Source organism: Coptis chinensis, chromosome 3 (genome assembly GCF_015680905.1).
Source record: "Coptis chinensis isolate HL-2020 chromosome 3, ASM1568090v1, whole genome shotgun sequence".
Taxonomy (NCBI): Eukaryota; Viridiplantae; Streptophyta; class Magnoliopsida; order Ranunculales; family Ranunculaceae; genus Coptis; species Coptis chinensis.
In genome coordinates, this window is record NC_141458.1 from 120,690,980 (window position 1) to 120,709,622 (window position 18,643).

Consider the following 18,643-nt stretch of genomic DNA (forward strand, 5'->3'; position numbering starts at 1 on the left):
AGTATGCCCGCATATCCGCTTATGCATCTTGAGAACTTCCTCGGTGTCTAATGACTATCCGAAAGAGGCCAACTTGTGCGAGAATCTTGTTACGTTGACCAAGTAGAGATTTTTGCTCCTCAAACGGTGCAATTTGATCCTCGGATGCAACTTTCAACCGAGATATTTTTCTCATTGCCAAACACTTAACTTCAGCTTCAATCTTCTTTTGGAAGAGATCCTCGAGCTCACTTTCAATCTCTACGCACCTCTCCAGTAGGGACAGTAGACTGCTCCGTGGTTCTCCCTTTGGCAACTCCGTTTCATTTAAAATACCTTCTAGCTCAACAACCCTAGATTCCTTAATTTCGAGTATAGACAATGCCTCTTCTAGTTTCCCTTCAAGGATGTATACCTTGCTCTGTGTCTTAATTAACTCAGCTTCTAGAGGCATAGAACAACTCTTCTCTATCTCGTCAAAGTGTACTTGTCCAGATGAGTTGGTTCCATGGACTTCTGGGACAACAGATTGAAACTTCGGGTCCGAAAAGAAATAGTGAGTTGGATCATCAAGAAGTACAACAGGCTCCTTCCCAATCTCTGCAAAAAATTTAATTTCTGCACAAATAACGCAAATTTAGACAATTGCTATTAAGAACACAGTGACCATTGACAAAGAAATTTGTAAATAAATGTTTATAAAAGACATACATAGTTTCAATATAGTAGTCATTTTTCATATCAAGATAATGCCAGATCAGGAAAAACGTAAAGGGCTTATACAGCCAAGGTTCGGACTTAGGATACTTCCACAACCGGTCCAGGTGGAGCAGTAACAATGTAGGGGCTACTTCCTTCCCTCCCCATTGTATCAAAACAATATTATACCATTCAAGTTGCAGATTCACATATAAACCTTATCTTGGATAATACCAAAAAGTTAACATTTTGAAGAGATGCGGGGCCTATAGTTGACCAATTAGGTGTGTCTGTGTATTTTGTAACATGCTGCCTATTTAGACAACTGGTACTCAAGGTGGTTGGTTGATTCCTCTATTGTGTTATGAAGCACATACCTATTTTGTCGATCATAGGACATTTGATGAGAATTTACCTTATTGACGTGGGCGAGAGATGATGGGTGCTTTTAGTGCGCATTGAAGAACTCTGTGGAGTCTAGAAACTTTGTGGAGTCTATGCCTACTTGTAGCTTAATCACCTCCGGATCATGAAAAATCTCGTTTTTTGTCAAAGATGGCATCGAGATTCGGGGTTATTGAATTGAGGCGTACAATTTTTTGCCTGTTTGGCTCGATGCAGTGGTGGGGCTATTGTGAACTCTTGCTTGGTAGGGAAGAAGATAAGAGACCATCGTAGTTTCAGGAGAAAAATTAGATTTTCGGTAGAATTTGTATAAAGTTTATTTAATTTGTTATTTTTATTTTTTTAATTTGAGGAGTCCATAGAAAATTAAGAATAGATTAGGGAGATTTAAACAAATCTAGGGAGGTGTCACTAATTATTATTCCATCAGATTTTTTAGGAGCCAATCATATGGCTGGAAGTGCAAAATGGAGCGATATGGTGAGGAGAGAGAATGTGCGCGAGCTTTTATATTTGGCAGTAGAATACTGAAGCAGAAATTCACTATCTCATTAATATTTGGAAGACACTGTCTAGTATTTAGATTGTAGAATGTTCGGGGCATCGACTTATTGCAGTATGGAAATAGCTGATTACCTATTATTCTTTACTTATTTTTGTATCGATATTTGTTAATTGTTATCTTATTTTGCTAAATTCGTTTGTAATAATAGTGGAGGATAGGTAGTTTAGAAACCTCTAAGTATAAGCGGGTATTGTATCTCAAATTCAATTCAAATTTGAGTTGCTACCTCTTATGGAGATATTGAAATGTCTTACACCTAGGTACTCATCTTTGATTCATAGCAATATATTGAGAGGCGGCAAACGAACGGATGGTTTCTCAACTTGAGGAGTTTAGGAAGTGTAGAATACAATACCAACTTATTGAAGTGGTTCTCATGATAGGAGAGAATAAAGCAAACAAATGAGGTAGGTATGGTCTTTTTCTCATTTGTCTAAGAAACTTATTAAGGTGTGGTTTTGATTATTAATTTAATTTTTTGAGCCCGTTCAACTAACGGGACCGTTTCATATATATTTTAAATATTTTATAAATTTAATTTTTGAATTATTATGTACTAAAACGTTTTAGCTATAGAATTTTATAATGACCGTTTTCATCTAATTAATTTAATTTATTTTTAATATTTTATAAATTTAATTTTTGAATTATTATATACTAAAAAGTTTTAACTATATAATATTATAATAATTTAAATTTTGATAAAAACACAAATTTCTAGAAATATTCAATCTACTACCTTGATAGTTAACCATTTGATAGTCTAAAAGCTTATGCAGACAAAAATAAAAGCAAAACTCGGATAACTAACAAAGAATTTTGGTTATGTAAAGAATTTTGGTTATGTAGAGAGAATCATAACTCTATCATTCCCTATTTATAATTGCCTTTAGATAATTAATTTTTTTTTTTCAGATTGTGAATTTTTTCTTCCTGAATTTGTATGCACTGATTTCTAAGTATGTCGTTCTTTTCTGCAATCTTAAGTTTGTTCCAAATTTCTTCTATTTCTTCGTAGTTATAGTCTACTACTTCAAAGTTTATCTCACTGCGCAGTATTTATAGATTTAAATTGATTAGGGTTACCTATTTGATTAGAAGTTTAGTTTGTTTATTATTCTAACTTCATGTATATCTATAATTGTACTATTCGATTAATGTTGCAAATATGGTTTGGTGTATTTAACTTGGGCTTAAGCCCATTATATTTTTCACGTATAGACTTGAGGATTTTATTTTCTTTTTCATGTTTGAGGTTGGTTATTTCAACATACCACTTGATTTCACGTCTAAATCTCTTAAATTAAATACAGATGTGGATATGGACTGTGCTGCTGTAAACGAAGGTGAAGCTCTTGTATTTGCTTTGTATTTATAACACATATATGAACTTATTTTTTTCGTTTCTCAGATATGAAATTAAAAGTTTGCACTATTTAAGAGCATATTCACTATTATGATGGGAGAATCTCTCTTATAAATAAAAGAAATACAAATTATTCACCCTTTAATCAGCAATATGATTTTTCTGCATGTACATTGATAGACACATTGAAGACAATGTCAAGGTTGTGGAAATGGATTTTGGGCAATGTAGAGGGAGTACAAAAGAGGGAATGGCTATTTAACCAATGTTCATGTTGAAAGGGGAGATCAAAGATATTGAACATTATTATGTAGAACTAAAGCAAAACCGTCTCTCGCCACATGTTATTAGCAAAGATGAGCCCTAATGCTTGCAGAGACATTTTGATGATAATTCAGTGAGTAGTCTGTAACGTGAGCAGTTCTGTCACAACTTAAGTGTGTCAAAACCTGATCCAAGTTTATTAAGTATCTTTCAGTTTTGGTCAAAGCTATTATAATAAGAATGCTTTCTAGCTCACCATTTTCATAATCGATTGTGCTCTTGTGGTAATTTGTGGTGATTTAGGAGAGTTTATATAATGGAATTGCAAAACTGCCCCGATAAGACTAAAAAAATCTAGACATCTAAGAATGTTGCTGACTGCCTAATTCTTTCGCACTACCAATGGTGTGTTTTTTTTTTTTTTTAAAGTTCATCTGGTATTTGGCATTAGGTATTTACATTGTTGAATGTTCAGTGCATCCACTTATTTACAATTACTCACTTCTTTTAGAAGGTCAGCAAACAAAACAATGCTATGATACGAATACTTACTCCAAAGGTGACAAATGACTTATATTTTTTTCGATATCGAACACAATATAACTTGAAATAGTCGAATTTGAAAAGCGAGTGTGCTAATATTATAAATTTAAACTAAAAATTAACAAACTCAATAGTTACAAACTTTCATAAATAAAAAACGTTAAACTTCGGCCATTACCATATCACGTTCATCCTTTATAAACTGTATTGTGTGAAAAGTTGGTGAATCCTCTGCTTATGCAACAGAATATGTTGGGCTTCCATAAATTTGTTTAATTATGACGTCTTCACTGTTGAAGAATAAGTCTTTTGGTACCTTTAATGTCACAGTGCTTTTGAATCGTCCGCTCTCTAATTCTATGTTGTAGACTGGATCTTGTTGAATGTTAAGTCCTGCTTCTAGAATTTCTTTTAGCATTTTTTTTTTACATAAGCTGTAATTTTCATACGGCATTATCTGCAATATACATAATAAAATGAAGTCAATAAATAATTGTAAATAATAGAGAAGAGGAAGAAAGTAGGCTACCTGGTTTTTGGATATGTGTAGTTAAATTGTTTTTTTTAGGTTAATAGATTATGTTTTACTAAGTGATTGGAAGTTCACTTTTCGTAGGTTTTTAGTTTGTATATCTCTTAAATTTTGATATTTTTGAACATCGAGCTTCTCCTTTTTTGCAGCCACCACTCTATTAGTAACATGGATTATGACACGTGTCGGGTAATTTGAAATTTGGATTTTGAGTTTTATGGTATGGACACGTGCAAAATATGTGAGGGTTAGTTGTTGCATTTTGAAATGGCATAACACCAGACACACTACAATAAACGGTCAAACTTGGTAAATGAATCGTTAACTAACGATAGGATTACCTAAAGCTAAGAAATGTAAAACTTTGGGTCTAACGCAAATACCCATATTTTATTTTAAATTAGATTTATTTATTTATTTTAATTAGGTAGAATCTATTGGGTTTAGAAACCTCTAAGTATAACATATGTTTTAAGCGGTTATTGTATCTCAAATTCAATTCAAATTTGAGTTGCTACCTCTTATTGAGATATTGAAATGTCTTACACCTAGGTACTCATGCTAATTCATAGCAATATATTGAGAGCTGGCAATGAACAGATGATTTCTCAACTTCAGAGTTTAGGAAGTGCAGAATACAATACCAACTTATTGAAGTGGTTTGCGTATAGGAGAGAATAAAGCAAACAGTCGAGGTAGGTATGGTATTTTTTCTCATTTGTCTAAGAAACTTATTAAGGTGTGGTTTTGACTTCCAGTTGGATAGTTGTGTTGTTTTGAAGTTTTGTATCTTCCTGTTGGTAACTCTGATTTTGGACCGGTTAAAAACTCAAATTGACTATATAGACCTGTGGCATCTATTGATATCTTCGTGTTTTCACTGGTTAAACTAAATTTTTAACTTGCTGTGGATTTTTAACCTACCGATGTCTTTAAATGTATGAAAATTTGTGTCGAAGTAGCTTTTTTGTGTTAGATCAGTATATTTCTTGATCTTTCTTAGTTCTTGTTTCCCAAATTTCAGCAAATTTTGGAATTGCTGCTATATCTGCTATGAAAATGCTTGGGGTTCGGTCAACTGGTCTATCACTTTTGCTTGAGAAAGGGTTATTTCAACATACCACTTGATTTCACGTCTAAATCTCTTAAATTAAATACAGATGTGGATATGGACTGTGTTGCTGTAAATGAAGGTGAAGCTCTTGTATTTGCTTTGTAATTATAACACAGATATGAACTTATTTTTGTCGTTTCTCAGATATGAAATTATTTCTATATAAATAAAATGACCACATGCATCCTACTGAAAATAGTTTGCACTACTTAAGAGCATATCCACTATTATGATGGGAGAATCTCTCTTATAAATAAAAGAAATACAAATTATTCGCCCTTTAACCAGCAATATGATTTTTCTGCATGTACATTGATAGACAGATTGAAGACAATGTCAAGGTTGTGGAAATGGATTTTGGGCAATGTAGAGGGAGTACAAAGAGCAGGAATGGCTATTTAACCAATGTTCATGTTGAAATGGGAGATCAAAGATATTGACCACATTGTTATGCATGAATGGCAAGCTAATATTATAAATTTAAACTAAAAATTAACGGACTCAATAGTTACAAACTTTCATAAATAAAAAGCGTTAAACCTCGGCCATTAAAAAAAATACTATGTGACCAACATAATAAAGTTTTGGTATTAAATTTCTTTATTATAAAACTCTACATGCCTTTCATTCCTTTAATTTTTTCTTCAAGATAATATATTTTATCTTTGTTGTGTTTATCATCAACCAAACAATCTAGCATAATATTTTTGAGGATATCGAGTTGATTTTGCTTTTCTTCAACTTCTATTCTTTTCTTCATAAGTTCTTTGAAATTAAAGTCTTCAATTTCTATATCACGTTCATCCTTTATAAAAGCGTATTAGTGAAAAGTCTTTGAATCCTCTGCTTTTGCAAATGAGAATATGTTGGGCTTCCATCAATTTCTTTAACTATGACGTCTTCACTGTTAAAGAATAAGTCTTTTGGTACCTTTAATGTCACAGTGCTTTTGAATCGTCCGCTCTCTAATTCTGTGTTGTAGACTGGATCTTGTTGAATGTTAAGTCCTGCTTCTAGAATTTCCTTTAGCATTTTTTTTTTACATAAACTGTAATTTTCATACGCCATTATCTGCAATATACATAATAAAATGAAGTCAATAAATAATTGTAAATAATAGAGAAGAGGAAGAATGAAATAATTAGTTAAATAATTTTTGAGTTTTATGGTGTGGGCACGTGCAAAACGTGTGAGGGGTAATTGTTGCATTTTGAAATGGCATAACACCAGACACACCACAATAGACAGTCAAACTTGGTAAATGAATCGTTAACTAACGATAGGGTTACCTAAAGCTCTGAAACGTAAAACTTTGGGTCCAACGCAAATACCCATATTATTAGGATGTCCTAAAGCTAAATCACCTTATTTTAAATTAGATATATTTTTTTTAATTAGGTAGAAGCTATTGGGTTTAGAAACCCATAAGTATACTATTAGTGTTGGGCCTGGGCCGAACAAATTGCAGGTATTGAATCTAAAATTCAATTCAAATTTAAATCACTATCTGTTTTTCCCACGCAGCTTTATTTCAAAAGCGCAGATGCAATTGCCTGTAACGGCGAAGCTTTGGCATTATCATAAATATCACTGAAGTTTCTTGGACCCTTAAGAGTAATGCTTTAAACATCATACCATCTTTGTTAGCATTGTAATTACTGATGCTAACTGTCTCTCTGACATTGTTTTGTGCTCTACCAGAGTGGTGATAGATTTGTAGTGAAGGTGAGGATCTCGGGATCCTCGGCTGCTAGGATATTCTTTGAACATGCAGATTCAAGCCGCTCGAGGAAGTTAGAGAGCGACCAAAAGATAAATAGTCGCGGTGTTCAACCACGGGGTCACCAATTACAGAGGATGGATTTTGGCCTTGACTTATGGGTATTGTTTTGGAGTGGAATCGACGGTGGACAACATAATTGCACAATACTTTTATGACAGTTCAATCTAAAGCTCAGCTGCTAGGAATCATTGCAAAGAAGTTTTGGTCTAGCTTAATTTCATTTCTTGACCGGTGGAGGATTAATCTCGATATGATGGCTAAGAGGTATGGGATAAGAGGTAGGCTCTGGAGCCTCTAGGTGGTGCAAACAATTGGAGGTCTAGTTTGTGTGTTGCTTGGTAGAGTGACCACACCGGAGGCTTCAAAGAACTATGATGATTGCTTTTTCTTTGTTTGTTGTTCAAGCCGCTTACGGGTGACATTTGGAGTAGTTCCTTTCGTCTCCAGAAGGTATTTGTTATTATTCATCATATATTTTTAGTAGCATCAGGACAAAACAATAAACTAAAGTTTTGGAGAAATACTTATGTTCATGTCGATTTTGACTATGTGGCAAATGATGTTGTTGAGAGTACAACCAATATTTGGTGTCATTTCACTTAGAAGATGCACCTAATACCCACTCGTCTTGCAATACCAAAAGAAGCTTAATATACCACACCAATTGAAAACTCAATACAAAAACCTAAGCTATATGCAATAGACGACAATTCCCAGATAATAGAGATAGTACCCATGAAACTGAAGATATGTAGTAACTATTTTATAGAAACGGTAAACATCTATTGTTAATTTGAAAGGCAAATCATAAGAGTTTCGAATTGTGTTCTAATTTATGCTAGGGACAATTGATCGGCAATGTTGTTATTTACATAGATCATGTATCTCAAAAACTGACTTAGGGGGTCATACATATGGGGGTAGGCTAACACGTGAGGAGCAAAAGGTTTTGTTTCTTCTTTACTTAGTACTGGAGTACTAAGAATTGGTTTTTTTGCCAAACAATTTTCAGGGTCAGATACGTTTGTTCTTGATCTTCTTGCAGCTCTAGGTTTAGTTGTACCATGTGCTGCTCTAACACTATTTGTAGTACGCTTTGTTGTCCCTCTTGCAACCATATTAGAACTGTAAGTTGCATAAGACATAAAATTATTATTAAGAACTACTAAAATTTACTAAAACAAATATAATAGCTATCAATAAAAGCAAGAGGTCTATTCCCCGCTAGTGAAACAACTTCAACCAGTTTCTAAGATAACAGGAATGCTGCTGGAGATGGACCAGAGGGAGGTACTGCATCTCATAGAGGCCCCAAATGCACTGAAGCCCCATCTCCAAGCAAAAAAAAAATCGAATCAAACATAACATAAACAGTAAGAAGAGTACCTGATTTGGTGAACAATGTACCGATATTGGTTGAGTATAAAGACGGTAAGGAGGTGTTTTGGTTGAGTATGGTAATAGGTTTTTGGTTGAATGTGTATAAGTGAATGGTAGATTATGGAGAATTAACCAAATCTAGGGAGGTATTTATAATTATTTAGCATTCATTTTTTTTTAGGAGTTGCTTCAATTACTACGTGATTTGTATAGATATAGGAGATAAGGCATGATTTGTATATATCTTAGATAAGATTTTTTTTTTTTTTTTTTTTTCCAATTATCTTAAATTAAGCAAATCGGCCTTAGTTTACTTGCTGGGTCTGCTGAAAATCTCCATCACCACAGCAGTTGTGAGCGAACCATATTTGTAATAATAATTACACAAATCTGGTTATTGGTGCAATTTGAAAGATGAGATATGAATGCTTTCTGGAGTACTGATGTTACAGTGATAAACTTCATGTGTTACGACCTATGGCCTTTTAAAGTGTCCTAATGATAATAGGATACAAAATAACTAAGATGGTTTAACGGCTACATTAATGATTTCTCTCTTTAACATTTTCTTTTTAGGCAACATGTGAGTATTGGATACACATTACCTTAATGATAGTACGAATTCCACTAATCCTTTTTGATTATCAGACTTGCTATTACAATTGAAAAGAACATCTAGTGAAGTAAAATAAATTGGGGAAAACTTGTAAAAACTTTTAATCCGGCCTTGTCAGGTTCCTTGACAAAACAATGAGTTCAGCAGTTGTCACTTCAGATGATTGGGGCCTTAGTTTACTTCTGGGTCTGCTGAAAATCTCCATCACCACAGCAGTTGTGAGCGAACCATATTTGTAATAATAATTACACAAATATGGTTATTGGTGCAATTTGAAAGATGAGATATGAATGCTTTTTGGAGTACTGATGTTACAGTGATAAACTTCATGTGTTACGACCTATGGCCTTTTAAAGTGTCCTAATGATAATAGGATACAAAATAACTAAGATGGTTTAACGGCTACATTAATGATTTCTCTCTTTAACATTTTCTTTTTAGGCAACATGTGAGTATTGGATACACATTACCTTAATGATAGTACGAATTCCACTAATCCTTTTTGATTATCAGACTTGCTATTACAATTGAAAAGAACATCTAGTGAAGTAAAATAAATTGGGGAAAACTTGTAAAAACTTTTAATCCGGCCTTGTCAGGTTCCTTGACAAAGCAATGAGTTCAGCAGTTGTCACTTCAGATGATTGGGAAGTTTGTAGCATTCCTCAGGTGGAATAAGCAAAGGCAGTGTTGCGTTTAGCTCCAATTTGGGCTACTTGTTTGATTTATGTCATTGTATTTGCACAGTCAATAGGATCGAACTTCAAGTTACCAGCAGCTGCCCTCCAAACTTTTATTAGCCTTTCTGTTGTCATCTTCATTCCCATCTATGATAGAGTCTTCGTTCCTATTGCAAGAGCTATTACCGAGAAACCCGCAGGAATAACAATGCTGCAGAGAATTGGTTGTGGAATGTTCTTATCGGTGATCGCCATGGTGGTGGCAGCTGTATCTATCAGGAAAAAAATAAAATAAATCAATAAATAAATAATAAGAAAAATCAGTTGTTCTAATTGATATTGGGGCAGCAAGTAAGGTCACCTCCAAATAAAACAATTATGAAAAATTGTAACATGATAATAAATATAATAACCCAACAGAGATGCTACTTTGACACTTTGACCTCACTCTGATGCAATAAAATAACCCAACTTTAAGTAAGTTGAAACGGTAATTGTACCTCAATTGATTCGATTGAGTTTTTGAAAGACATAACCAAGACACTGTAATAATGACCTAATCAAGATACTACTTAAATCACAGACATAAAATCAATTTCTAATGAAAAAAATGAGATTATACCTGCAAACAGCGAGGCCACCGAGAAGCTTATATCAAAGAGACTCAGCTTGAGCAATAACGCAAAGACCCCTATTGTTTACTAATATCAAATCTCTAAATCGTTTATCACTGACCATATTTGTGGGATACATAAAAAATCAATACCTTTATATAAGTCATAAATATCTACTGATCAAGCAAACCAGCTAAAGAGTAAAAAAGTATAACATTTTTCTTACATTGCAACGTTATCTAAATTTTCGAATGGTGATGTACCATAGTTAGATGTATATTAAGGACTATTACTTCATTCTTTATGATGGATAACTTTTTCAACTTGAGTACTAATGTCAAAACATAAAATAGATATGAAGGCATGAATAAATCAACTACAAACTTGAAAAATCAAGAAAAGAAAATGCTTAGTAAGGAAAGAAACTACATATTTGAGTTACGGTGCACACTATTAAGCGAAAAGAAGGTCACATGCTCGTGGTATGTGTTGCTACATTGTGTTCTATTTTATTTTACAAAATTAAGAATCCAATTGGGCAATAGGAGGGAACCTAACAGACAATTAATTAATCTTATGCATTTTAAATGTAGACAAACCTAAGCAAGAGGAGGAAGTGTTTTGTACGTACTGTAACATGCTTTAAAGATAATTTTGATGTCCGACTTGTGTTCTTTCCAATGACTCCCACAACAAACATGGAGCATCTTGGCTTAGGGTGGAAGTGTGAACCTTCTTAGCACCACCCTGAGCATGCAAATCCAATTTAACATAATCAACAATACTACCTAGAAAAATGATAAAAAGTTAAAAAAAATTAAAAGAGCTATAACATTTTCTGCAAAATTTTATATGAAACAAATTTTTTTTAAAAATGCTAAAAACTGGTCTGGGCATTACATGAAAATAAAAAAACATTTAAAAGTGCTAAAAACTGGTCCGATAAGTTGCGTCCAATCCTTGCATTGGGTAAACATTGCATCCATTCGTGCAATCCGTAGGACCCTATCATAAGGCCCTCCTCTATGTGCATCCTAGAAAACACAAAGAAATCCATTGAATACATGGAAAATCCAACACGTGCCCACAACTTGCATGATATAGAAGTGAAAAATCGCAATTCTCATTCATGAAAAATTAAATGAAATTAATCTATAAAAGATTTCGTCATCAACCTAAGGCGAATATAGTTACATCCCACTGGATAATGAAATCCCACATCTTTTTTGGATAAAATTTTATATAAACATTTCACATATCAAAAACAAAGAAAATTAGAACTAATCCATAATCTAGGTTATATGGACACGCCATATTTTGAAAAAAATGTGTTGGATATGTAACCATTGCATGTAATTTACCTCGAATTTTGATATTTTACTGTGTCCGACAATTCGTATCCGTGTCTAATACGGACACACCTACCCATGTCAATGTAACCTAGATTCATATAGAAATTTAACTACATATACCAAAATACAAAAACCCCATTGCTGAAATTTAACTCACCTCCATTGTTGTTGAAGGTGTTGATAGAACTCAATGGAAACCCTCACCATTCAATTCGATTGTTCTGAACTGAAATAGAAATTTAAAAATATCAATATCTTGATTGTTCACATTTTGCGAAATCTTTGAAATATAAGTTCAGAAGGCAGAACTCGATGACAGAAGTATTTGTAAACATATTATAAAGAAGACTGCAAATCAAAGTCTCAAGTTGTATAGCAAGCAGTCAAATGGATTGAGAGTTGGCCTCACATTACAAAGCATAATCATATTACAAATTAGTGGATATCACATAAACGGTCAATTAAAAAAAGACAACATGCTTAGCTAATGTCAAACATCATGTTAAAGAAGGTTACCTCTAATATCAAAAACTACAAAATTCTGAGAACACCTATAAATGGTGCCAACGACGATTGAAGCCTTTAGTACAATAAAATCATGTATTTGATAAATGGAATTGGCCAATGTTTGATGTACAACAATGGTTTGACAGGTGTCTAGACGATTGAAGCCTTTAGTACAATAAAATCATGTATTTGATAAATGGAATTGGCCAATGTTTGATGTACAACAATGGTTTGACAGGTGTCTAGTTTACTATCACAAACAAACAAAAGAGACGTCCCATAGTGCATACCTTCTTCATCTCCTAAGACTCGAAGAAAGTGTCACCTCAGTAGACATCAAGCTTGCTAGAACTTCCATTATAATCCTTAAGCAGGCACCTAAGTGCAACAACAATTTTACTCTGAGCTTTAAACACCAAATTTTGCATGTGCTTGTAGAGCTTCTACTCTTCTCAACCTGAAGAAAAATCCACAAACCTCTTCTTTAAATTTAGAGTTTAGATATCTGGATAAGGATTATTTTGTGGTGCATAAAGTAAATGCTGATAGATCAATGCATGGTGATGAAGTAGAATTTGGTGGTATCATTAGAGGTCTACTATACAAACTTACGTTCGTAATATCACTGGTAGATATGTGTTAGTTGCTGTAGGAACTACATGGTACATTGGAAGGACATAGAGCTGCTAAGGAGTTGAGTTGCAGAGAACTTTTTATGGAGTCTTATTCCCTTCACTATCTATCTACCAACGTTCGTTCATAAAAATTATCTATGAACGTTTTATGGAGAAGAATTATAAAATGGTCTTTCTGACACTGTTTTTAGGAAACTTGAACCTTTTCTGAACGACAGATGTCAGTTCTCTAATCCTCCTCCCCTCCTCACCTTTAACAAACCAAATAACCCAATAAGCAAAATATAAATATCGGGAAAAAAATGAGATTTTGGGTACGGGTGGCATGGATGATGATTTCAGTGCGCATGGGGCTTTCAGTGATGAACCATTTCTTCAAATGATCATTAAAGAAGGGGCTATCCAACCACTTGTTTGGATACTTAATACAAAATCAACATTTTCAACAAAAGCTCGAAAGACAACACTTGGAGCAAATATCCTAATGAGTCACAGATTTCTTGACCGACTACAGTTCTTACTCCTTGGCAATGAGGTTTCCCTCAAGGAATCCGCAGTGAAAGCAGTACTTCTTTTATGTGGGACATTAGAGGAGGCCATGAAGGCAATGGGAGATGCAGGATTCATGTCAGAACTCTTAACATTGCTTGACGCAAACTGTGGGTTACTTTTCTCCTAAATTTGTCCTTGTGAGTTACTCACAAAAAACAGTGTCATCTAGAGTTATTGAAATAGTGGGTTCGTGAGTTACTTTTTTCCTAAATTTGTCCTTGTGAGTTACTCACAAAAAACAGTGTCATCTAGAGTTATTGAAATAGTGGGTTCATGAGTTACTTTTCTCCTAAATTTGTCCTTGTGAGTTACTCACAAAAAACAGTGTCATCTAGAGTTACTTTTTCCCCAAATTGGTACTCTGGACTATTTTCTTGTATATAGAATGGCAAACTTATGTTTCAGGTTTTATATATATATATATATATATATATATATTCAAAAGTGTCATGCTCAAGGTACTTAGGAATAAGAGGAGATTCATGGAGGAAGATTCCAACACCAGTAGAATTCTACAATTGCTTGATCCAAAGGAAAATAAATTAGGTAACTCAAGGTTCCTGCTCTCTATTTTATTGACATTAACAAATTCCAACAGCGGAAGAAAAAAGATTGCAATTTCTAGTCATCTTGAAAACTTAGAAAGGCTAGCAAAAGCTGAAGTTATGGAGGCAAAAAAAATAATCAAGAAGTTATCTACCAACAGATTTCGTAGTATACTAAATGGAATCTGGAACACTCAAAGTGTAACCTCATTTTGCAGAAGAATAATGTTCATATTCAAATATATTGGGAAACAAAGCAATAAAACTCTAGGGAATTAATATTTAACATATTATAAGTTTTCAAGTAGAAGTTCAACCCTCCTATATAGTGGGATCGATAACTGGTTGAACATATTTTTATATTATCGGATAATAAAGTAAAAAGACTTACAGGTTATTTTGTCCATGGTATCATCTCAGCAATCGATATCATCATCCAGTTAATAGGTGAAGAGCATTTTAAAAGAAAACTAAAAATAAATAAATTACTTTGGAAAGAAGAAGAATTAAACTCAAAACTAAAATAGAAGAGCTTAGCACCTTATGATGAAGAGCCTTGCGTGCACCACCAGGATAAAGAAGAGTGAATGAGTTAGATGACAATTATCATAACCCCAATTATCATAGAGAAATCAACTATCCACTGGATGGGATAAACCCCAATTATTTATTTAAAGCTGGTTGACATCAAAACAGAGATCCCAAAACCAATGAGCAAAGAAGAAAAAAAATATTGTAAGAGCAAGGAAGAACTCATCAAGTTTGTAAGAGGATGCAAAATCTCTGGAAATTTGCATGTTGTGTGAAATGTTTACAATAATCCCATGAACTATCTCATTTTCTGGAACTAAGTCACTAACATAGACCCATTGTTCATGCATTAATATGGATTTTGGGGTCATGATGCAACTCTCTAAAGCAAGATAGGGACGAATATCAATATCTGATATGAATGAGACATAATTTGTCTGAGTATCATTGAGGATTTAGTGAGTATGCGACCTACCGAAAGGCGCAAAATTAAGGATTCCTTAACGCTATCCTGAACATACACTTTTTTATTATCTTTATGTAAGTAATATCCAATGGATTTATAAACACGTTTAAATGGATCGAATAAAGAACATACTTGTTCACCGAAGAAAGCGCCACCAAGGATTGTAAAAAATGGATCGAATAAAGAACATACTTGTTCACCGAAGAAAGCGCCACCAAGGATTGTAAAAAGCACATATATTTTCGAGATTTCCTCCAGGAACAATAACCCAATCAGGAACTTCCCAATCAAATTGCTCCAATATCTCAATAGCAGCGGTTTTCTGCCCTTCAAGCCTCAAACTATTCAAAGAATTCGCAAGATATATGGGAACCTTAGTAGTTATCTCACGAACCAACTGCATGCACCCATCGAAATCTGTGTCTAGACTCAAAACCAATGCACCATTTGAAATTGCCTGAACCAATTGGGCCAGTGAAATTTTATCAGCAGGAAGATCCCCAAGCGCAAGCAACAGCAACAATCTTGTTTGGATTCAATTTCGCGATTCGGTTTACTTGACTAACCAAAACAGTCATGCCCAAGAACGTCCTTAAAACTGCCAGTATGACTAATAATCCCACAATTCTTGACCCACACTTCATTCATACCTAAATTATCTTTACCAACCTGGCAGCCCAAAATCCTGTGTTACCTTTGTTTCAGCAGCATCTATATGACATTTAATTGTTTTCACAGTCCCACTTCCAAAACAAAAGGAAGTGTTTTTCGGTTTCCGAGAAGATTTATGACTGACAAAATCCCCGGATTCTAGCAAGTAAACTTGTCCCTAAAGAGTGAATTGTTTATTTTGTTACTTTTGTTGATCATTATTGGAATATGTGGAAGACAGCCTTCAACAATCTACTTGTAAGAGTTGTAGTTAGATACAAAAAATCTGATGCATGTGTGTTTCAGCCTCATATGCATGCTTTATCACAGTTATACTATTCCAGTTAATTTGTTTGATGTGATTTACCTTAGTTTCACTTCATCCACAGTTATTCCACATGCTAGTTCTTCTATGTAACTTATATACTCAACTTCCAATGTGAAAGCCTTGAATTACGTTGAACTGTTATATCTAGGAGCAGATGGTTGAGGAGCCGATGGTCAAAGGCCTGTTTTGGCTGCTCCATCAACAGATCCTAGCGTCAGCACGACAGCACACCGGCCAATTCCGCTAGCTGCAAGTAAAATTAAACTTGTCAACGATTTTAGAAACAATCTTGGGCAGTCGAACTTTAAATTTATGTACAGGACTATATATGTTAGAATTTGTAAACGATCAACGATGGAAAAGCTACTATACCGGGTGATGGAGCTTTCTTTTTTGGCATAAGGATAGCCCAGTATTACAAAAGGAAGTGTTTTTCGGTTTCGGAGAAGATTTATGACTGAAATAGGAAGATTGAATAGTACGTTCTATAAAAAGCATACCTTAGCGACAAAAGAAGTTTGCTTGAAATAGAGAGAGGGCAGGGGAGAGAGGAAATCAGACCTTCTCCTGAGTCTTGACCAATAAAAAATCTAAGAAATTTTATTTGATGATTTTTCTGTATTTTGCGTTGGATTTGTTGGTTTAGGTTTTTTTGTTATTTTTTTTTTTTTTCTTTTTTTTTTCTTTTTTCTGTTTATAAAAATTAGAATTTGGGGAGGTTATAATAATATACGAATAAATTAGGGAGATTTAAACAAATCTGAGGAGGTATTACTAATTATTATCCAAGCCGATTTTGTAGGAGCCAATCATATTGTTCCGAGTACAAAATGGAGCGATATGGTGAGGAGAGAGAATGTGCGCGAGCTTTTATATATATATATAGATTTTTTATTAGACTTTCATTTGGCTCCAAGAATTGATTTTAGTGTACCTTGATAAAATCTTTGAATCTTTGTGTCTCTGGATTCATGTGTTTCACTTAAAGTTTTTGTTGGAACTGAACAATTTCTTAGCTCAATTTGATAGTCGGCAATCATACTAACAATTGAAATCATTTTGTAATACATTACTGATACTAGCTTGGTATCTGTGTGATCAGTTAGCTAGGCGGTGCACCTTATTTGGCTGCATTGTATTTACTCTGAATGGGAAGAGGATCAAAGATCGAATGTCTACCCATAATGGGGTGAGTATACATCTATCAATCTTCTATTTTATTGAAAAAAAAAAAAAAAAAATTGTTATTCATTGTAGACTTATTTATCAGCACAAAACTATTTAGACAAAAATACTACAAAGGGCAATGTACTATGTGCCCTCTACCAATTGGAACAATATACTATTTTTTGGACTAATTTAGGCAATGCACTATCTCAATTGGGTCAATTGACACAACGTCTCTAATTCCGGCCAAATTAGATTGCCGGAGTGATGACGTGTCAGGTGAAGAAAAAACCTTAAATTAAAAAACTCTAAATTAAAACACAAAATTGTAAAGAGAGGTAAAATAAGTTTTGAATACAATGAAAATGTCAAAACTTACTTCAATTGATGCTGAAGTGATCTTGAATTTCTTGTCAATTTCAATTTAGGGTTTTTTTTCACCTGACATGTCATCACTCCGACAGTCTAATTTGGCCTGAATTAGAGTCGTTGTGTCAATTACTTCAATTGATGCTGAAGTGATCTTGAATTTCTTGTCAATTTCAATTTAAGGTTTTTTCTTCACCTGACATGTCATCACTCCAGCAATCTAATTTGGCCGGAATTAGAGACGTTGTGTCAATTGACCCAATTGAGATAGTGCATTGCCCAAATTGGTCCAAAAAATAGTATATTGTTCCAATTGGTAAAGGGCACATAGTACATTGTCCTTTGTAGTATTTTTGTCAAACTATTTACCTGCCACATGTCGAATCCTGAATGTCGTAAACAGATATGCATGTATAATGTTGACATTGTGGATTTATGATGTAGCAACTCAAAGGAGTGGAGAGTCCCCAATCTTATTCCAGGCACCATGGAAGTTTATTGAAGGTAAATTTTCCTCAAAATAATTTGAGTTAGTTTCTGTGTAATCTAAAATGCCTAGATGAACTTACAATTTTGTTATCATTTTTCCTGTAATAATGGAAGCGATAGAAACCATTCTTGCCCTTTGTATAGAAAATGCAATGACTTTTGGTGTATATTGCTTTTAGTGGGACATTAATTATTTGTCGTCTTAGTTTATACAAGTAGGAGTTGGTTGTGTGAAGTTGCTATTTAGATAAAGGAACCTATAAGAGCAACCTAGAAGGCTGGAACCTTTTGAAGTCATTAGTGTGTTCCCAATTTAGCTAATTCTCGAGTGTTCTAGAGAATTGAATTATGAGGATTTTGTTACTTGACTCTATCGTTAATCTCTTCTCTTATCATATTTGTAATCCCTCATCATTTTAAAGACGGTCATCTAATTTTGCTGATTTGGTATCTAGGTTTTAGTAGCGTTAAAGCTTTTTGCCCATTTTGGTATTTTAAATTGGTGTGCAGT

The 18,643-nt window shown here is 33.9% G+C and overlaps 1 long non-coding RNA gene across 20 annotated transcripts; it reads right to left on the reverse strand.

Moving 5' to 3' along the window:
* Nucleotides 1–9,649: 9,649 nt before the first annotated feature.
* LOC147513795 (uncharacterized) lies at nt 9,650–16,784 on the reverse strand. 20 transcript variants are annotated; one of them, XR_015215661.1, is made up of 7 exons: nt 16,480–16,784; nt 14,672–16,354; nt 12,690–12,856; nt 12,050–12,118; nt 11,441–11,574; nt 11,172–11,328; nt 9,650–10,198 (listed from the first exon to the last, which is right to left on the reverse strand). It is a non-coding gene; the product is annotated as an uncharacterized LOC147513795 (long non-coding RNA). The 20 variants fall into 20 exon arrangements; XR_015215667.1 differs by lacking the exon at nt 11,441–11,574 and adding exons at nt 10,427–10,469; nt 10,549–10,617 and having other exon boundaries at nt 11,172–11,287; nt 12,690–16,354; XR_015215669.1 differs by adding an exon at nt 10,549–10,617 and having other exon boundaries at nt 11,172–11,287; nt 12,690–16,354.
* Between the last annotated feature and the right edge of the window lie 1,859 nt (nt 16,785–18,643).